The sequence below is a fragment of the Lontra canadensis genome, unplaced genomic scaffold, assembly GCF_010015895.1.
Source record: "Lontra canadensis isolate GAN:19392208 unplaced genomic scaffold, GSC_riverotter_1.0 scaffold120, whole genome shotgun sequence".
Classification (NCBI taxonomy): Eukaryota; Metazoa; Chordata; class Mammalia; order Carnivora; family Mustelidae; genus Lontra; species Lontra canadensis.
Genome location: NW_022631114.1, coordinates 2,180,758 through 2,202,950, shown reverse-complemented (window position 1 = coordinate 2,202,950; position 22,193 = coordinate 2,180,758). Strand labels below are relative to the sequence as shown.

General features: G+C 46.3%; 1 protein-coding gene across 3 annotated transcripts in view; it reads right to left on the bottom strand.

Annotated features, from left to right (window-relative positions):
• The window catches only part of SIPA1L2 (signal induced proliferation associated 1 like 2), a 213,070-nt gene that overhangs the window by 122,384 nt on the left and 68,493 nt on the right, over nucleotides 1-22,193 (bottom strand). For all 3 annotated transcript variants that reach the window (XM_032841144.1, XM_032841145.1, XM_032841146.1), the window contains exon 3: nucleotides 19,505-19,578. The gene's annotated coding sequence lies outside the window, so the exon portion shown is untranslated. The remainder of the gene's footprint in view (nucleotides 1-19,504; nucleotides 19,579-22,193) is intronic.

Here is a 22,193-nt window from a genome sequence, read left to right as displayed (position 1 = left end):
TATAGACTACAGTTCAGTGCATGATTCTGAAATCTCCCTATTTTCCCTTCTCAACTACCAAAACAGCTTCCACCCAGATTTCACAGCTGAATGCCAAGCAATTTACTTAGTCACATTTGTTAGTTAGTTTTGAGGAAAACAAATCTGAAATGGGGACCGCTCTGGAAACGATTTACATGAGTCCAAAATGCAAGAAGTTTCTACTCTGGTGACGGTAGCCTGGGTTTGCTCTGTCAGCAAGAAGTACCTTCCACTGCAACACTTAGGAGCACTGTCTACGTGTTAAGCATTTTCTAATGACTTTCTAAATATTAATTCCAATAACTTTGTGGGGTAGGAGTTACTATTACCTTTAATTTATTCATTTTTGTGTTTTAAAGTTAACTAATTTATTTGACAGAGAGAGAGAGAGAGAAAGAACAAGCAGAAGGTGGGGGAGGGCGGACAGAATTGCCAGCAGACCCCGCACGGAGCACAGAGCCCGCATGACTCTGACCCTGAGATCGTGACCTGAGCTGAAACAAAACATCAGCTACTGACCCAACTGAGCCACCCAGGTGCCCCTAATATCTTCAACTTACAGCAAAACTTCTCAAGCCCTACCATACAGCACTTAAGGTCCTTCCCAAATTTAGTTTCATTCTACAAGAACACCCTTAAAATCTTGCTATCTCCCCAGTCACTAGACCCATTCCCACCTCTGACTCTCTTCCTGGAGCTCCTTCCCCAGAATTGTCCCTTCCACTCCACAACTCCAACCCCTCTGGGACAGTAAGAACACAGACATTGGTGCATTGGTGTTGGACCGAAGCGTAAAGCCTGGCTTCATCATGGACTCACTGTGCTTCCCCGGGCGGATTTCTTCTACCCCTAGGATCTCAGTTTCATTAACTATACTAGAGGTTTCAACATGCACATTCAATGGTGCTTGCTGGTGCCTCCTATGTTCCAAGAATCATTCCAGGATGGGGGATACGGTGATGTGCAAACTAGGAAAAGTCCTGTGTTTAAATTGTGACAGAAGTCAGAATACAGAGGACCAAGTTAATAGGTAACCTACAAAGACGAGTGTCATAAAGGGACAAGATGAAGAAGGTTGGGGACATCTGGGCGGGGGTGTGGTTACGGCAGAAGGGTAAGGTGGGTAACCGGACGATGGGGAGGGGGCATGAGAGCATGAGTCACACAGGTGGCCAGGAGGAAGGGTGGGCGAGGGGCTCCTATGAGGGAAAACCAATGCCTGGATTTGGGAGCCAGCCTGGAGCTCTCAGAGACCAGCAAGGATACCGGGAAACGGGCTGGAAAGGTAGCAGGGGCCAGCCGAGGAGGGTTTTATTCTGGAAGGTTCTGGGCCAGAGAAGCAGGGAGGAGACCTGACTCAGGTTTCCGGTCACCGCGTCTGCCGCAACAGGAACAGGCTCTGGAGGGCAAAGGTGAAAGAGGCGGAATGGCAAGGTCCCTGCGGCAGGCGAGGCAGGAGAGGGTATGAGGGGGCGTGAACCGGGTGGTGAGAGGAGGCAGGTAATGGGTAGAAGGATCTGGATCTGGGTGAGAAGGGCAGAACGGACAACCTCCGGTGACAGGCTGGGCAGGATGAGAGGAGTCAAGGATGACTCCAGGACCCGCAGCCTAATTCACGGGAACAATGACGTTGTCCCCACCAAGCTGAGGAAGACTACGGGGCGGGGGGGGTATGTGGCCAAATGCGAGGATGCATGAAAAACGCTCAGTGCACGTCTGAAACACTGCAAGGACTCATCAACACCAACAGTGACGTCTGGAATCAGCGTCACTCCAGGTGCAGCCGTGACCCTCGAAGCTCACGCTCATCACTCCTCACTGGAAACCCCATCCCGTGCTCACCTGGGCGCATGAGAAATACGGACGTGCCTGGCAGTTCTGCACAGTTTTCTTGGGGGTGGGGGATGGTGAAAAGTAAACTGAGCTCCCAGTACTGTGGACCTGGTTCTGGTGGGCAGTAGAGCCTCCGTCCTATCATCCCTGCTAGAATGAGCCACCGTGTCTGGGGAGCTGGAGTTTCTAGCTACGACAGATGTGAGGAGGCTTAGCTGCTCTGTGACCCAGGCCAAACAAAGACCCAGAGCCCCTGCAGGAGGAGGAACAGAGCAAAACTAAACCCGGACTTTGCATCCGTGTGAAAACCTCAGAGGCAGAAGGGGGCAACGGCGCTGACTCTTTTGGCTTTAAGAGAAACGTAAAGAGGACTCGGGAATGTCCGTGGAGGAGAAAGCAGGACACGAGGCTGGGGTCAAGAAACCGTGCCTGCAGGGGTGCAGCGCGCGGGTTCATCGTCAACCTTGTCCGGGTACGGCCCGTCACACTGTGGGAGGACATTCCAGAACCAGCAACGGGGACGGGGCCAGGGCTTCCCCAGGGTCTGAGAGTGGAGTGGTGCCAGATGCCAGACATCGGCTGAGAAGAGTGTGTTAAAAAACACTACTTCCTTAGACATCCTCCTAGGAATTCTGATTCATGAGCTGGGGGATCCCCCTACCCAGACTATTTTTACCAAGTTCCTCAGGCGTTTCTGCTATTGACTCATCTTTGGGATCCATGGGGTAGGAAAGTACTTTGGAAAGTAGGGAACATTATACAGGCACATGGTGTAATTAAGCCATTAATTCAAAAGCAGAGCTAGTGGTCGCCCTTCAAAGTCACTGCCATCCCCCATCCCTTCCCTTTGGCCCTGTGGACTCGACTGATGCGCGTCCAGACTTCTCCACGTGCTGCGTCCCAGGTGGGCCAGACACACAGACCGAAGAGCTTGGCTGGGCAAATCTGATCCCTACAGGAGCTAGGGTGCCATTACCGCTGGCCCGAACCTGGACGTGGAGACCGCAATGGGGAAACTGAGGGAGAAAGCAGAGAAAGGGATTTAAATCACAGTGGGCATCCAGGGGTAAGTGTTCAGTCTAAAAAGGTGAGCGGCAACCGGCCAAGCGTGGGTGGACTCACAGAGAACAAAGCTGGCGCACATCCAGACGTCCAAGGTAAGCAGGAAGGCATAAGGGAAGGGAAAGATGTCTGTCACACACACACACACACACACACACACACACACACGCTGCTAGATACACAATATTTAACATTCACGCAAGTTGCATTTAAAGAAGAGGAAAGCACAGCTCGGAGACACTTAGCGGACTCGTCGATCTAAAGGTGCACAGCGCGCTCTGTGGCAGAGCAAGATCCAACAGCAAGTCTGCCTAGCAACACCCTTGCCATCAAAAAATATCTATTAAAAAGCATTGGACCCAACAAATGGAAAGAAATCCCGAGTGCACGGATTGGAAGACTCAGTATCATTAAGATGTCAATTCCCTACCCGAAGCGATCTACAGATAGAATGCAATCCCTACCAAACCCCCAGAGACATGGGTTGCAAAAAACAAAAACAAAAACAAAAACAAAAAACAAACCCTAAAATTTATATGGAATCTCAAGGGAACTTGAAGAGACCAAAGGATCCTGAAAAAGAACAACAAAGCTGGAGGTCTCCCATATATTCCAATTTCAAAACTTCCTACAGAGCGACAGGACTCAAAAATAGTGTGGTAAGGTATAAAGACAGATATATAGACCAAAAGGAAGAGAGTCCAGACAAAAATCCCTGTGGATGGGGTTAAATGATCTTCGTCAGGGTTGCCAAGACTATTCAAGAGGGAAAGGCCAGTCCTCTCAACGAATGGTTCTGAGGCGACTGGACCATGCAAAAGGAACGAAGCTGGACCCTTATCATACACCAGATACAGGATAAGCTCAAAACGGATCAAAGACCTCCACAAAAGAGCTGAAACTATAAAATCCGTTGAACAAAAACACGGGGCAGAGGCTTCACAGCACTAGACTCGCCAGTGATTTCTTGGATAGGACATCAAAGGGACAGACAACCAAAGCAAAACTAGATTAAGTTGGACTTCATCAAAATCAAAACCTTTTGTGTATCACAGGACACTGTCAACAGTGACGTGAAAAGGCAACCGGCGGCGTGGGATAGAGTATTTGCAAATCACCTATCTGAGAAGGGGGAGCTCCAACAGCACAGGACAGCCCCACTGAGCCCTGACCTTGAACTGTCTTAGGTTCCAATGTAACCACCCTGGGTAAGTCCCTCTAGACGCAGCCAGAGTCCTGTGCCACTGAGCTGTTCAGAAGAATCACTGCGCTAGCATTTACACCCAGCACTCCGTGAATCCTTCTGTTACCATGTCCCCCAGCTCAAGATTCTGGTTCCTTACAACCTGAAGCACACCCCCCGCTCCTTGAGTAGTATATGAAAATAAATTAGCTGCACAGAGTATCTGTTAGGCTTTGACAAATGGAATAAATCAGTTGTAACTGGTAGCTTTCTATTCCCAATTTAAAATGGCAATTTACACTCATAAATATAATAGGGTATGACAGGGCAGAATTACTTCCACTGACAACATCAGGTTTTGATCCTAGAGTAATGTGGAAGATACAGTTCCCAATCACCAGACTCCAGGCTGTACGTTCTGAGTCCACTGGTCCAAAGTAAGATAAAAGGGAATTTAATAAATGGCTGAAACATCAAGGAGCTGGGTTACAAGTCTGCCAGAGAGAGTACGCTCAAAGCCTGGGAAACATCCACAACATATGTTTTTTTAAAGCTGTCATAATTTAAAGTCTTTCTAAACATCTTACTGTTTAATCTAATTTTCCCTCATGAATGTTTGGCTGCAGCTCAAATTGAATCAACATTTCCATTATAAATCTCTATTTTCACATTTTCCTGGTTTGATTGTAGAATGTCTTTCGTCTGAAATATGACACAAGCAGAAGCCTAAATGTTAATGCTTTTCATCAGCAACACGGTTTTACTGCAAAACCAAACTCGTGGTTTTCTGCAAGCCAAATGTCGAGAGATTATTTCAGCGAAACAAGAAATACAGTTTTGTAGAAAAAAAATTCTTCAGTCATAAATTTCCTCACAGGTTCTTAAGAAGACACAAACAAACAAAAATATGTCTGCTAGGATTTTTTTTTTCCCCACTAATGTTAATTTTTGCCCACCCAAAGTACCACATTTAACTGCCTCCTGAATGTGGATATGCACCATAAAATTCTGTCCGAATGCTGTCGAATGCCAGTCATTACATTTGCATGAAGCATACACCTCGTAGTAAGGAATTCTGGGCCATGTCATCATGACGTTCCTTTCCACGAGTTGCTCTGTGATGTGTACCTCTAAATGTCGAAAAGCAACAACAAAAATTCTATTTGTCACTTTTATGGGGGCTCCTCAAAGTTTACATACAGAACAGAAAACAAGCGAGGTGCACTCCACATAAAAGAGGTTTAACGTCCAATCAAGGTTATAAATGTTGGCGTCTCAAGTGACTTTGTCCTTAGGGACGCATTCTGTAGCTGAAGTAGGAGAGAACTCCTTGACACTTACACGTGAGTGTCTGACAGCAACCAAGGCCAAGGGCATACATGGGCTGCCTGGGCAGAGCTGCGGAGAACCTTTGGAGGAACCTGGTGAAAGGAGTTCTGTCAGAGGCAAAGGACAGGTCTGAGATCTGAGAGATGCTAGGAAGAAAAGGAAAAATCCAATGCAATGTTCCCTAAGAATCGTTTACCCCACGTTAGCAATCACCCCCCAACACTTTCTTCCACTGACAACATGACTTTGTCGTGGCAATCCTGGAGTAGAATATTCTTATCAGTGTCTCACGTACGGAGCTGGCTTTCACATACACAAGGCTCTTTAAGGAAAATTGGAGGGAATTCAATACTCAGCAACTCACAGACATTCAAGGCCATGTTCTAGTTCTAAGTGACCCAAAAGAATCTCCTTGCCTTCTCTGTCCCTGCCTGGGAAGAACTAGTCTCCTTTCATTCTACTTCAGTGGTATCTGACTCCAGGCATGAGAGCCCAAGTGCTCGAAGAAAGAGTCAAACTTAAGAATCAGGCTACAAAATAATTGAGCTGTTCGAAATAAAAGTTAGTCCACACAGCACAAATGAGTAGCTGCAAGCAGGCTAATGAGAAGGATTTCTCAAAAAACAAATTAAAAAAAACCCTAGAGGTTCTAAGTCTCTACGTGTCTTCTTCTCTCCTAACTGCAATACCTCTATGAGTGACTTCACTTTAAAGGAAATAAATAAAAAGATCATCGGCCTACAAAAACGTAAGATGACTGGCCGACAGGAGGATGGTTGAGGTGATGCAGATTGAAATGTTACAAACCAAGTTCTAGTGTCCAAATACTTGCAAAGTGTAATGGCTTAAGATGTTTATGTTCCAGAGAATGTGCTTTAATTAACTTTGTATTAATTTCAGGTATCAAACAATCTGTAATTACAGTATGTCCTATAGGTCCTGGAATAGATCTATTAGGATCAACAGAATTAAGAAACATTCCTATGCGTACAAGACTGTAACTGAACCGGAAGTGTAACAGCAAAACACAAGAGTCGCTTAAAAAGACCAAAAGGAGCAACTTGTCTTGATTTTACATCTCCTGTAGTAAATGCATAATAAAATTTCCAGATCCACAGCAGGAAGCAACCAGGATTACTTCAACTTTAGGAACTTAAAAATTCCTAGTAACTTCAGCCCTGTCCCTACCCTCGGGGAACCACAGAGCGCTGCGGACTCAGACACGGGGCTCAGAATCACTGCTCCATGCGCACTCGCCCTGTGACTTGGCCAAGAGACTCGAGCTTTGGGAGCCTTGGTTTTCCCATCTGTGGAATGGAGGGAACAACAGGACCGACCTCACAGGACTGACTGCAGTAACACAGGGGAAGCTTACAACAGTGCTCCCACCACGCCGTGAGTTCACGGTGACTGTGAACATTTTCCTTGTGATCCTTGCACTGCACGCAACATTTCTACCTCTCGTGAAGATATTTAAGGTTCATCCATTACTCATTTGCTAAAGTCATCCCGAAGGACAAAAATACTCTGGGTAGAACGCTTTTGGCAATAAATGTCATTGACGTTATCTGTGATGGTCTCCTAGAGAAGTCTATAGCCGTCAGGGGCCGAAGGCTGGGTGTGAGCCCTCGTTAACGTTTGCTAAATACAACTAACTCTTGAACCACACAGGTTTGAACTGTGCGGGTCCACGTACAGGCAGATTCCAATATACAGTACAGTAAATGTATTTTCTCTTACGATTTGCTATGTGCTTAATGTTTTCTTTTCAGAAACAGGCTGTAATGCATATAACATACAAAATGTATCTATCGACTGTTTATGTTATCGGTAAGGCTTCTACTCAACAACAGGCTATTAGTATTAAGTTCTGAAAGGAGTCAAAAGTTACACGGGGATTTTCCATTGCATAGGAGGTTGGCCCCCTCAGTCCTCCATTGTTCAAGGTTCAACTGTATAAACAACAACAAAAAAGGCTCAGTAATGTCAAGGGCAGGAGCACAAAGCTCAAGGATTTCTGTTCTACCACTGGCCGATCACTGGTCAAGCAGATGAGGGCTTCTGCGGACACGGCTCAGCATTTGGCTCTGTGGAGGGCGTGATCAAGAAAGACTCCATCAGACTGGGATATTTCTAACACAGCCCAGGTGAGAGCATTCTACAAGGACTCCGATCCCTGCAACCACCCCCTTCCCTTCTCCGACATGGCAGAAGGCAGTAAGGGACCCTCAGTAAGGGCTTATACGCCAAGAATAACCCTGAGTAAAAGAATGACTGGTGTCCTAGCAAGATCTGATTCTTTCAAAGCCATGTCCTACGTGATGCCATGTGACTCCCTTTCCAGAAAGGCCACAACCATTTTCCATTAAAACCTTTTCGCCACTGGCATCAAATAGCATCACCTAAAATTTAGTACCTAATCTTGCTGTTTGCAAGTTATCCAGACGAAGAGAATCCCTACGGAGAATGGTGTCATCTTTAAGAGCTTTTATTTTGCTCATTTCTACTTCGTGTGATCTTGAAACTATGGTTAGTGTTTTGTCTACACACGCTAAAAAAATAAGTGTACACACACGTGCACATAGACACACACAAATGCACACACCTTCTCACACACATAACTGAGGAGGTAAGAAAAACTATGTCTTGCTCTCCGTGGCCATAAGAAGGTACACAGGTATTACCTGAATTTCTAGTAGAGATCTCAGATCCTCTCCTGAATTACAGTTTATTCATCCCAAGAAAGCCACAGAGGGCCGGCTGACTCACCAGTCAGGAGGAAAAGCAAAATGTGACCTTGGCATCTCAATCTGCAAGGATATATAATACCATGTTCTTTTTCCTATTTTTGTTAGCTCCTCAGTCCAGCTGACGAAAATTCCAGAGACACAAGTTCTGTCTACCTTGTTTTCAGTGCATACTAAAACTGTTTTGATGGCTGATGCCAGAGGCCTACTGGTCACATGGGATCTGTTTATGGTACCCTAGAATGAGAAGGCCTCTCCTTGAGATGTCCTCTGTCAAGCAATGGGAAGTTCATTGATCTGAGGTCTCCAGCCCTCCACCAAGTTCTCTATTAGTAAAGCAGCTCAGTCCCTCAGGGTAATCTGGCATAGGAAGCCCCGTGGGCTAGGGTCCTGCCTGGGAGTCTTCTCTGACCCTGGTGACTAGCTGGGTCCTTAGGCAAGGCGCCGAGGAGTTCAAGTGAAGGAGTCTTTCCAAGCGGGAGAAGTCTCGAGGTTTAGGACCCAGTCAAAGGTCAGGCCAGAATATGCAAAAACCTCATTTTACAGAAGAAGCAAGAGGCCAAGGGTTGCTAACTTGGAGTGCAGCTGATCCCCGAAAGTCACGTTCACACGGATGGGGAGGGCCTGCGAGGAGATGCCCACTCCTGCATCTTTCAGGAAGGAAAGGTCAGGCAGGAGAGGAGGAGGAGGGTGAAGGCCAGCAGGGGTCTCTGGCAGTCTACAGACACTTCCGAGTGGAGAGGGGAGAGAAAGGGGAGGAAAGAAGGAAGGAAAGGAAGCAGAACGAGCAACTGGGGGGAAATGCAGGAGGGAAACTGCAGAGAAACAGAGGAAGGAATTAGAAAGGGGGGGTAGTGTGGAGCATAGGGGAAGAGGGATAGGGGTCTATTTGGTGTAGCAGGCCAATAAAATTTAAAACCTGACCTGAATATTATCAGCAACATCCGTTGCTTTCCTGGGCACCTTCACACCCCCAGAGCACCCATGAGTTCTTGAAAGTTCATCTCCAGGCTTGCCACTTGCTAACGGTTTACTACTTTCCACAAGGAAACAGCTCCAAAGCCCCAGGGACATACTGAACAGAAATACCTTCGATGATATGAAGACACAAAACCCAAGGACTCCTGAATGGCTCTGTTGGTTGAATGTCTGACTCCTGGTTTCGGCTCAGGTCATGATCTCAGTGTTGCGGGATTGAGCCCCGAGTCAGGCCCCATGCTCAGCATGGAGTCTGCTTAAGATTCGCGCTCCCTCTAATCCCTGCCCTTGCTCACGGTTGCACACATGCACGCGTGCTCTCCTTCTCTCAAATAAATAAATCTTCAAAAAGGAAGGAAAGGAGGGAGAGAGGGAGGGAGGGAGGAAGAAAACACAAAACCTGTAACCCTGTGATCTACGTGTGTCCTGCATTCCGAGGTCCACATGCCACCCAGGTTGTCTTTAACAAATGAGACTGAACAGTGATTTTTTTTTTTTTTATCCTAAAACCTCAGGTTTATCGACACTGTACAAATCCTAAATTACTTTCTTGCCATATTTGCACCTGCGAGTTAAGACAGTAAGTCAACACAATGTAATGATGCTTACATAATGCAAGTGTTCAGTTAAACTTGGACCTGAGCTCCCATCAACTTTATCTGCTGGTCTGATGCTTTTTACTGACATATTTTAATAAAAAGAAAGACCCTGTGAAAGAAAATCACACCAGCACTAACCAGATGCTAGTTTTTTGCACACTTGCACAAACAGGCTTTCCCAGGGAACAGGGTTCTCTTTGAAAGCAGAGCCCCGGCGCATGACCCAGAGGCAGGGGTGGCCTTGATCCTACAGATACACAGAAAGTGAACGAGGCAGGAAGGAACGTGGCGTCTTTAGCCGAGTCTCCAATTCCTTTCTCTGTCCTTTATTTAAAAATACCTACCCAGACCCCGACAGGGAGAGACAAAACAGTTTCATTCCTTTCTTATTACAATGCATCTGATAGACAAAAATGTCCTCGGAATAGTTGGCATTTGTAGTTAAGGATGTAATAATTTAAAGTTATCATGAGTGGTATAAATAGCACTGGCCTGCTCCCACCTACTTGCGTAACCTTGGGAAAAGTCTCTCCGGGCTCTTGAGTAATTTCTCTACTGCCTGAAAAAGGCAAATTTCATTTCATAGTTAATCTGAAATAAAATCATTTCAGAGACACCCAACATAAATAGAGATACTGCAGTAATGTAATTCAGTCTCCTGCCTACAGGCCGAGGCGCATCTACGGCATACGTGGAAATGCGGGCATTTCATCTATAAGGGATTATTTGTTTCCCTCTGGGCCGATGGTAAGATGATTCAATGTGTGCCAAGTGCTCCCGTACACAGAGCGTGAAGCTATTTTGTCACAAAGTTCTAATACGCATCCGACACGAACCTCAAACACGCTACTGCAATGACCTTTCTAAAGCACGTCTGGTCAGGACCTTCAAAAACCTTGAGCCATTTCCCTCAGACGCAGAATAAGACGCAGATTTCTCCTTAGGACACCTCCACAACCTGACCCCAACCCACCTCATTTCTCACTGTCCTGCAAGCCAGAGACAAAACTCAAAGAGCTTGGGCTAAACCCCACAGAGGGACAGAAAAAGGAAAATACAATAACCTCAGGTCGTTTGTGGACTAGGCATCGGCTAGGTGTTTGCATTTACATTATCTCATTTAATTCTTACAACAGTTCACTGTGCTCAGAGTCAATACCAAGTAGCCAAGATCGCATGACTAGTAAATGACCATGCAAGCTCCAGGCAGGCTGGGTCTGCCCACCTCTGGGAAGCCAGGAAGCCCTCAGAGCCCCAAGAGGAACCGCCCATTGCTTGTGTGCATGGATCCGCCGCCCTAAGTGTATGCAAATAGCCTGGGGCTGCGGATGGGGCAGGCCTTGTTTGTACACTGGTATTTGCACGTGACAAAAATCAGGCACTGCCACCTACTAATTCCTTCAGCCACAGCGAAACAGCTAAGCTGTCTAAGAATCTTCAAGACGTTATTTTAAGCGAATTTTGTAAATCTGTGCTCCTCCAGAAGGCTTACTCCGCACTATGTCTGTCCCTGCACGGGATCTGTCCAGCACGAGCCAACCAAAGGAAAGCCTGTGGTCCAGAGGCTGTGGGACAGAGCGACACAGAGCAAAGCCATAATCACCTGTATTTTTACCCATGGTCTAATTAGTGGTAGAAGAGTGTATTGCACACAAACATAAACTGAGTGATTTATTGAAAGATTTTTCTGGTCGTGATCTAAAAGAACTAAGATTGGAGTTTATGGCATCACCATTAATATTATCAGAACAAATGCTTTAGATACGGGCTTATGCATGTAAGTTTACAGAAAAGCGTATGCAGGTACTTAGGTAAACCTCTCCCTCCCAACACAAATCTTTTTTTTTTTTTTTTCCCTGATGCAAAAATGAAGGTTTTATGCTCCTATACAGGGACTAGGCACTGAAATATTTCCATGCTCTGGGACACCTTGGGGTATAGAGAATGTGTGACATGACCAAATGGTTATAAAGACTTTCAAATATAAACATACTTAAATGACAGTAACAATCCTTATCTCTCAGAAGGAGTATTTGTTGACAAGTTTGGTCAAAGCAGTGTAGGAATGTAATGGTAGAAAGAAAGAAAACAGTAAGTCAGTCTGCACTCTCGGTCCCTGGGTCCCCTACTTAACTATCAAATAAAAGGCACCTAAGATGCCCGTGTGACAGGACCTAGTCTTCTCACAGGAAAAAGAAAAAATGAGCTCCCAAGTGTCTAAGTGTTCCCCTTATGTTTCTTTCTCAATCAGAACAGCTCCCAAAACAGACCATCTACCCCTCTTCCCCCCAGCCCCATTTTTGCTGAGGCAGGAACTCCCTGCATTCTGGGGTAAAGCCCACTACACTGTGACTTTAACACGTGAATTCTTCTGAAAGGTGTTATCAGGGTTTCCCCTTCTGTGAACAGGACAGACCCAAGGCCGTCTGCTCCTTTTCATACCTTTGCTTCCCAAGAAAAAAAAAAAATCAGCCCAGCGGAGGGCTGCAGAAGCCACCACAGCAGCCAAGCCCAGGTTAAAATGAGGTATTTCCATTTTCAAGAATGCCTGAAAATTACAAGGGACCTGGCAAGACACTTTGAAACCTAATGATTTTGACCCGCCTACTGGGCAGGCATTTCGTTAGGCATAAATCATGACAACATTCCTTGTCCTGTAACACTGAACGCTGAAAGGCAACTTGCCCAGGGCCATAAATTTGTTCCACAAACAGCATACATGTGGTGAGGGATTTCTAACTTCTTATCGTACACATTTCTTATTTTTTTTCTACATTTCTTATTTTCGTATGTGATTTAGAAACGTCAAAGCCCCTGACTCACATATCTCAATGGCTCTGTGTGGGAATCCCAGGGCTCTGGGAGAACCATGGCTGGCTTCGTTTGTATTTACCTAGAAAAGCAATCTACTTACCTGCACAAATATGGGGAAAGGCAGAAAAATAAGTCATTCATACAAAATATCACCACCCTTACCGGAAGCTGTGATTTACACCTACTTGTTCTAACCTTGTCCTTGGATAGTTTTTTGTTTTTTTTTTTTTTTTTTTTGCCAAAAAACTGAAAAGTCTCTAATGGCTTTTTATTCTGAGAAAGCAGGATAATTGTTTTTAAAAAATTTGAACTGTCGAGAAAAAAAAACTTTCTTAATATTATTAAGAGTTTAATAATAACAACTTAATAATTAGCTGTATTTACCACACTTATATATACATATAAAGAGAGAGCTGCAGGTGCCTTCCAGTTTTCTAATCCTCGTATGATTATCTAAACGTTTACAGTGGAATTTACACCATACTCTAGCTATAGTATTATTCTATAACTTCTTTTTTTTTTCTTTTTTTCCAATTACAATATCAATGACTTCTTTCTGTGTCAGGACAGATCTATATTGCTGCTTTAGTAAGTCATTGCTGGCTTCCTTTAAGAGCCAGTGTTACAACGCAAAATCACCAGGCAACATTTCAGTCCCGTAAACTGTTTACAAACTGAGCAGAAGTTCCGCTTCTCCTCCTCCTTCTGGCGGTACTGATAAGAGCACCGTCAGCAACCATGTTGCCATTATACCTCAAACTCTGGAAGGAATACTTAGATCACAAAATCAAAATGCCATTTTTATCTCCCAGCTGACCCAGAGCTCTGCCTCCATCTCGAGGCTAAAGGAAGCTGGAGAGATTTAGCTACAAAACGAAGCAGTGGACTGATGGAAAGGCTAGATGCATTCTGTACCCGCCGGGGTATTGGCAGCCAGCCGGTGCCTGGATAACCTTACTTTTGCAAATAAGGATGTCCCTCTCACCTGAAAAAATACCTACGCTCTTTGTAAAAGACTTCTCTACGACCCTGAGAGGGGAAGGAAAACACTGAAAGGCCACCGTAAATTGAGAAATGCCCACTCTTGTGGACTTACCATTTTTCGTCTACATTTCAGGAAGGCCTTTTATGGCCCACGCCTCCTTCATAAGAGTCAATACACCAGACGAGCTTCCCACTCCTGGTATGAGATTTAACAGGTGTGGCCGGCCACCAAGGACACCAACTGGGGCCACCAGGCACCGGACCACACAGCACCTGACTACCCGAGGAGGTGTCGGTGTGATCACAGACATGCTTTTAACCCACTCAGTGTGGGAACACGAATGCAGCCCCCCCCAAATTACACCAACTAGTGCACCAACCAGCACTAGTTCATCAACCAGTTCATTCCACTCACCTACTGAGGCACTCACATTGTGTGACGCACTGGGCATTGTGGAGGACAAAAACTCAGCTCCGGGGGAAGGAGACGTGCAAATAATTAAAATACGTTGATGCTGACAGGATGAAAGACAGAACTGCATAATGCTATCGTCGAGAAAACAGCCCACTGTCTGAGGTGGGGCTGGTGGGGGCGCTTCTCAAAAGGAATGGTACCTAAGTCAGACCCTGAAGAAGGAGCAGGAGGCTTGCCAGGTGGAGGGGAAAGGGAAGGAGACCCCAGGTAGAAGGAGCAGTGGTCAAATTAAGGCAAGAGAGCACAGGGAAGTGGCAGGGTTTAGGACTGCTGTAACATAGAGGACCAGGGTTCTCAAGAGACAGAAGTGATTGAGGACGGAAAGGGAGCTTCAAGCCAGAGGTGTAGGACTCTGTGTTTCATGTTCATGCTGTGAGCTTTTGCAGGCAATGGAGAGTCAATGTCGACTGTCAGTCACAAAAATACCAAGAGTGGATATTTCCTAAAATATTGTCACTAGTGGTGTCATCAGATAAGTCAGGATTCTACCAAAGAAACAGATCCAGTTGTGTGTGTTTATATACATGTGTACAGGGAGTAGGGGGGAGCAGTGGGGAAGTGGAGGAGGGAGAGAGGTAAGGAACTGGTTTACTCAACTGTGGGGCCTAGGATAGCCTAGAAACTCTCAGACAAGAGCTGAAGCTGCAGTCCACACAGTTTTTTCTTCAGGAAAACCTCAGGTTTGCTCTTAAAGCCTTTCAACTGATTGGGTGAGGCCCACCCAGACAGTCTCCTTTGAGTCAACTGATTAGATGAGGCCCACTCAGATGTCTCCTTTATTTAAAATCAACTGATTGTGGAGGTTAGTCACAGCTGCAAAATACCTTCCCACTTAGATCAGTATGTCTGACTAGATAATTGAGTGCTTATAGCCCAGCTGAGTTGTTACTAACCATCACAGGGTTCTGCACTGTTTGCTGAAAAGTAAGCAAATGTGATGCCCGACATGAGGAAACAGGAAGAGCGAGCAACCCGAGCCCCTCAGCAGAAGGAATGAGAGCCGTGCCTAGAAGGGATTATGAAGTGGGGTCTGGAGATATTAAACAAGGAACCCGAGGAAGAGTCATGTCTAGGAGGTTAGAGATAGGAGACTAAATTCGCATAACTCTCATTCAGCAAAGCTTTAGTGAGAACCACCTCTCACTAAAATCACCCTACCTTAAAATATGGGGTGTACAAGGGTATAAAAGGAGGCCCCTGTCCTCAAGCTCACCATCTGGTTGCAGCGAGTTATAGAACAATACAAGACCATACAAAATTAAATGGTTATGTTTTAGCCAATAGACTGGCATAGTTGGGGAAGAGAGCAGCCAGCACAGAGATAAGGACCTGCAAAGTGGGAGCCATTCTCCAATGCCCCTGGAATCAGGGGCAATGAGGGGAAAAAAAAAAAAAAAAAAAAAACACTTTCTGGAACACTCTGGAAGTTTGTCAGAGAATCATATACTTTCTGAGGAAATGGAGGAAAAGAGAGTAAGAATTCTGGTTAGTCAAGAAAGGTTTTCTGGACTTGAAGGGTTTTTGTTCTTTTGCTTATTTTTTGTTATCATTTGGATGGTTGGTTTTGGTGGGGGTGGGGTGGTGACCAGGAGCCACAGGCCATCAGTTTGCTCACGGAAGGAGCCACAGATGAAGGGTTCAGACATCAAGACCAGCTCACCCTTCTGAGGAGAGCGGGGTGTCCTGCCTAACAAAAATCCGTCCTGGTCTTGTCAATTCTGTAGGTAGAAGGTCAAAAAATGCCATCTTCCAAATCAGCTTATTTTTCGTGGAAAGCTAAAGAAGTTAAGAAATATTCACGGTACACTTAGAGATGCAAAGTATCCTACATATGCTACTCGTTTAGGACCAGAAGCGGAGACGATCAGTATCTGCTTGAAAATGCGTAACACGTCTCTGGCATGATTCCCAAGGCGTCCACAGCACAAGAGGCTGTGAGGAGGGGACATGGCCAGCAGGCAGAGGGTCGGGGGTAAACATTCCACCAAATACGCTGCTGGGCCACATGAATACATTCCTCCAAATAAATAAAATTATAAATAAATAATAAATAAAGCAAACTTTTGCCCCGCCTTCCCCCCCGCAACACACACACACCAGAAAAGCAGATTTTTCTAGGAGGACACACAGCTAGAATAAACAGCAGACAGGGGATCACAGCCAGAGCAAGCAATTCATGTCTAGGTGATCGCGGGATGCATGATGCGAGGTGGTCACTGTGAGACAACCAGGCAGTCCCTCGGGACAGAACCATGGGTCTCATTGTAGTCACGCGTGTTTCTGGAACCATCATTTTGCTGTTCAAAACGTGTCCTGAGGATCACTTTGGCAGGGAAAGGGCAGAGCCCGGGCAATCAGAAATGCAAACTGGGAAGACAACCACTCTGGGAAAGGAGCACCAGCATCACCGTCCTCCAGAACCCACATCACTCACAGAGCTTCTTCGAGGCCCTCTCCAGTGTTCACTGGAGCAATTCTTGTGCATAAGTGATGAGCCAAAGTTATCTGACCCAGATACATATTTTGTTTCCAAATTCTTCAGTCTTCACGCAGCTTTCCCTGAAATACGAAGATCTGGAAGAGACACCCTCCCCTGCAGAGCCACGGCCGACCGTGGATCCGGTGGCAGGGTCACGAGCAACTCTGCTCATGGCACCTATCTGAACACCTGAGCCGGGCAAAGGCCATACAGAACGGCCCCGCAGGGCCTGACACGCTCCTGGTGGTCCCAAAACACGATTCCCATTCTGCCCAAATGCTAATCCTAAGAGTAAGCAGAAAGCCAATTTTCTAGAGAAGTAATTACATAATCCACTTTTTACAGACAAGCTTTTCAACAGAGTAATCGCTCAAGCAAAAGGAAAATAAATATTAGTATGAATGTGACTATAGTAATCGGGCAATTGCGTAAGGCAGAGCCCAAATCACAAGGGGTCTCATGAATTCTTCAAACCGCAGAGTTGAGAATTGGACAGTTTCCTTCCGCAGCTTGGTGACTGCCTTATTAGCAGGCTCACAAGATTAAGGTCCGGGATGATAAGCAAGTATCTATTCAGCCGTCTTCCTCCCAAGGGAAACGTCTCAGAGACCATAACGCAGCTCATTCATTCATCACCTCAATCTGCTACCTACCCCTGCATACCCTTTCCTCAGCTCATAATTAGCGTGAAATGCAGAATATCTGTACTGTTTGCCGTTTACCTTCCCACATCATTAAGACTCACAGACAAAACATTGGTTTTCTAACCCCAAACAATGACGAGCTCCATAAATATACTTCATTCATTTATTATTTCAACAAACATTGACCATGAACCTACTGGAAGGCAGGTAAACAGGTACGTAGCCTCAGGAGAACCCCAAGGAGAGGGACCCGGGCCTCCCGACAGTGTGGTCATAATGCAACTGCACAAAATCCCACAGGACCCAGCTCCCCCGAACAGGGACAGCAAAGGCTCGGTGTTTGGACAGAACCCATCACAATGGGATGGCATTCCAGCCAACTCCTGGCAGGCAAGCCACGACCCCCAGGCTGATGAGAAGGGCGTGACTGTAAGCAGTGTGTGCAAAGGCACAAAAGCAGGAAGGTCTAGGTCTGCAAAGGGGCTGGGAAGAATACGTGTGGAGTGCAAAGACACGTCTGCCTTATCACGGAGCACCATCATCTGCAAATACCAAGTGGCCAATAGATGGCCAGAGCGACAAAGAGCAGAATTTGAAGATGCTTGAAAAAAACCAAAGGGTTTCAAGAAAGAGTATGGGAAACAGAAGACATTTTTGAACACAGGCCAGGATTTGTGGGCCAAACGGAAATGGGTTGGTTCTTCTGAGCTGGATGGCGCTGGGCCTGTGCGACCAGCACCCTTCCCTCCCCACAGCACGTGGTCTCTCCCCAAGACATGGCTGTGACAACACCCCTGGTCACCCAGGCACACATGTCAAGAGCAGCCAGTAAAATCCCCTCCCTGCCGTCCCCCAACATCCAGCCTGCCTCGCATGTCTCACGTCTCCCTCACTCCCACCTGACCCAGGGCACCGCCCTGATGCCCCCTCTTTCTCTGAAGGCTCCATTGCAAAGATTTCCAGTCTCACAGCCCCATCCTCTTTAACCGCTGTTCCACTCTTGCCAGGGCCTTTTTCTAATTCTTCCCGAATGGAGAGATTTGAAAGCAAACTCCTCACGTCTGTGGAAAAGTATCCAGAATTAAAGCAGACCACATTCGAGTGTAACGGGTTCATGGGGAGGGTTACTGAGAAAGCCAGGGGGATGTGAGAGGCCTCAGACATAGCCAAACATCTACGCTAGGTGATCAGGTGGGCAGAGTCTTTGACGAGACCGTCCATGATCAGGAAAGTTCATTTAAGTGGGACACTTTTTTCCTCCTGATTACAAGTCAGTGCAGTACTGTCAATGGGCCTAGAATTCCAGGGGGCTTGAGGCAAAAATATAGCAGGAAAAACTCAGCCTTTTTTTTTTTTTAAACTGAAAATCGGATCCAATTTACATTTCAAGGTGAAACATACAAAGATAATGGTTAATATTATTTCTCTTATTATTTTTTTTAACATTTTACTTATTTATTTTGGAGAGAGAGGACAAGAGAGCAAGAGGGGAGGTGGTGGAGGGAATCCCAAGCAGACTTCCCATTTCGCATAGAGCCTAAATGAGGCTCGATCTCATGACCCCAAGATCATGATCTGAGCCAGAGTCAAGAGTAGGACGCTTGGGGCACCTGGGTGGCTCAGTGGATTAAGCCTCTGCCTTCGGCTCAGGTCATGATCTCAGGGTCCTGGGATCCAGCCCCGCATCGGGCTCTCTGCTCAGCAGGGAGCCTGCTTCCCCCTCTCTCTCTGCCTGCCTCTGCCTATTTGTGATCTCTGTCAGATGAATAAATAAAATCTTAAAAAAAAAAAAAAAGAGTTAGACGCTTAACTGACTGAGACACCCAGGCCATTTCTGACCATTTTTATCTTGTTTCTATATATCCTGCTAACTCACTGCAGCAGTGCTGCCTCAGATGACAGTGACCAGGCAAGGAGGCAGGAGCACTCTCAACCATCCTGAAGGCTGGCCACACACAGAGGCAGAGAGAGTCTTGGTAAATTCGGTTTGATGACGGAAACCGTGACAGGGATCCCCTTTTTTCCCACTGCTCTGCAGAACTGGAGAAGAGCCGCTAAAAATGCCTGGAAAGGCATTATACCCCTAGTCTTCTAGAAGATGGAGTTTAGATTTTACTAATCTGCAGCTACCCACTCTCACTTTGGATTTTTTTGTTGCTTAAAATATTTATTAATAATGCGACTTCATCAGTTTACCACATGGCATCTCGCTGTATTCAAAGGAGTTCATTACTTAAAAGACCATCTGTCTAAGAGCTCAACAGAAGGTTTAAATAATCAGTAGTGAAGAATGTATGGTCACATTATATCAAGTCAAATATTTACATCTCCAGATTTGAAATATGAACGTTCTTACCCAGCCATCCGCCACAAGTCGGGCTTCATCACGACGCTGTGCTTTCGGTATCTGTACCTTCTTGATTTCCAAACCTGCACAGAAAAGACAACATGAGGAGGGCTTTAACTTGTGCAGACAGCACTGCCGATCACAACTGTCTGTGCGGCACCTTCATTTAGGCGAGGAAAAAGTCCTGACGGCAGCAGCATTTTCAAGCAGAAAAGCAGTTAAACACGAATCAGAAAGACATATGGGGAAAAACAGCTGATTCTGCCTTTCTGAGCATTAATAATTGCAGCTGATGTGGCTGCTGTTACAATCACAATCCAGTCGGAGCAGCAGCGGCTCCCCCGACCCCGCGTCGGGGCAGACAACCCCTCGACTGGCTTCACGATGCTGAGGGCCGAGCCCCGGGCGGGTGAACTCCTCGTCACCAGGGGAGGAGACACCGCCGGCAATCGGGACTAGTGCATGGGTTGATGCAGACAAACACTAAAGAAAAAACTGCTTTCAAAGGGTTTCAAATTAAACACAAATACAAATACATTGATTCCAGTTTAAATGGGATAAAAAAAGGTGAGATGGGAGAGAGGTACTGCCAAATCTGTTTACTAGGTACCAGTTTCAAGTACTGAGTGCAGGGGCGCCTGGGTGGCTCAGTCCATTAAGCAGCTCAGGTCATGATCCCAGGGTCCCGGGATCAAGCTCCACATCGGGCTCCCTGCTCAGTGGAGAGCCTGCTTCTCCTCTCCCTCTGCTGCTCCCCCTGCTTGTGCTCTCGCTCTCACTCTCTCTCTTCCCCAAATAAATAAAATCTTTTAAAAAATAAAGTACTGAGTGAAATAAAGTGCTGAGTGCAGTAGTGGAATGAAACAAACTCGTACACTGGGAGACAGGCAAAGATGAGTGAGAACAGCAAGTGTGACTGCGAACCCTGGACTTCCCAGCTGGTGGCCCTGGACAGACCCGCACGCATCCCTGGGCGGCTTCCTCATCTGCACAGGGATGATAAAAGAAGCAGGATTCTACAGCAACCAGTAGGATCAGCAGGAAGGTTACGTGAGATAATATGGGGCCCGTGTCTGGGGTTTGGGTATTCCAAAAGCAAAAACACAAAAGCACTGCCTTTTCTCATTTTGCCCTGGGAGAAGTTCTGTTTTTATTCTACGACCCAGATCCAGTTCTCACTCCATCTCAAAGATGAAAAGGTTCGATCTGCACCACCACATAACTGAAGGCCCCCGACGACTTTCACAGCCAAGGACTGGAAGAAGCCCAGGGTGTGCGTGGGCCCCAGAGGGTTTACCGAGCTCCCTGCTGCGCTGGGGGCAGGAAGCCAACTACTTGAGGACTCGCTGGGAGCCTGTGGAAAGTAACTGCAAACGGAAACCCACAAACAAGGAGGATTCACAGCCTGAGCCTTAGGGATTCACCAGGAGGGAAGAGGTCCCAGTGGGAGGGGAGAGATGTGGGCAGGGCCTCAGGGGAAGGTTCCGCTCCATCTTCAAAGAGAGAAAGGGCAGCGCGCTCCAGGCTGTGCGGAGCCCACGGAGGCCGATGAATAAGTGGGTGTGGTGGGAGCAAATGATTCATCGAGAACATTGAGAGCGAAAGCCGGAAAGACTAGTTATTTAGCTTAAGTGTGGAGCCTTAAAAAGCCAGGCAGGGACATTTTAACTTTTTCTGGGAAACGACAGGTTTTCAAGTCAGAGAGAGAGGCTTCATTTAGATGAAGTAAATTAATATCTTTTTTTTTTTTAAATCAATTTAGAGTATTTGGGTAAAAACTGTATTTAGCCAGCGCCCAACAAGGAGTGAGCAGTGAGTAAATGTGAGCTTTATTAGTGCTGAGGACGACACGTGTCTACGGGGCACTAAGAAAGCATCGTGTCCTTCTTGGCCTCTTTAGGACCAGAGCTGGAGCCAGGTGATGGGTGGCTCTCGTTAATGTACAGAATTAGATTCTGACTCAGAACAGGTGAGCAATGGGGACTTGCTGAATAAAAGAATGCATAAGGGAGCGGATTATCATGGCAGACCCAGCATTAGGGAAGAAAAGAGGAGAACGAGAAGGGAAGAGGGAGGACCTGTGGGATGAGAGCAGATTACTGTGCGCCACGCACTTACTCGGACAAGACCATGTGGGGCCCCTGTCTCAGGTCCAGCCACTCGCTGGAGGCGGTCAGACACCAAGGAGAAGCAGCCCCCCTGGGATTTCAACAGAGGAGCAGCCTGTATTTATGCAGTTAACCCCTGAACAACACTGCAGGTTATAGATGCTGACCCCCGCACAGTCAAAAATCTCCATGTCCCCTCTGACTCCTCCAAAACTTAACTGCCAATAGTCAACTGTTGACCAGAGGTCTTACTGAGAACACGCACAGTTGATAAACACGTGTTTTGTACGTTATATGTACTCTCTAAGTCATCCTACAATGAAGTAAGCTAGAGAAAAGAAAATGTTATCAAGAAAATCATACGGAAGAGAAAATACATTTACAGAACTGTACCTATAAAATAATTCTTCTACAGTTCAAACCCGAGTTGTTTGAAGGTCTGCTTCCTCTTCCCCCTCTCGGCCTCTAATGAACATTTTCATCCCCTTAGAAAATGTATGTCTCAGCCTTCTTCAACCCTCAACTCTATGTTCAAATAATCTTCAACAAAGCAGAAAAAAATATACAGTGGGAAAAAGACAGGCTCTTCA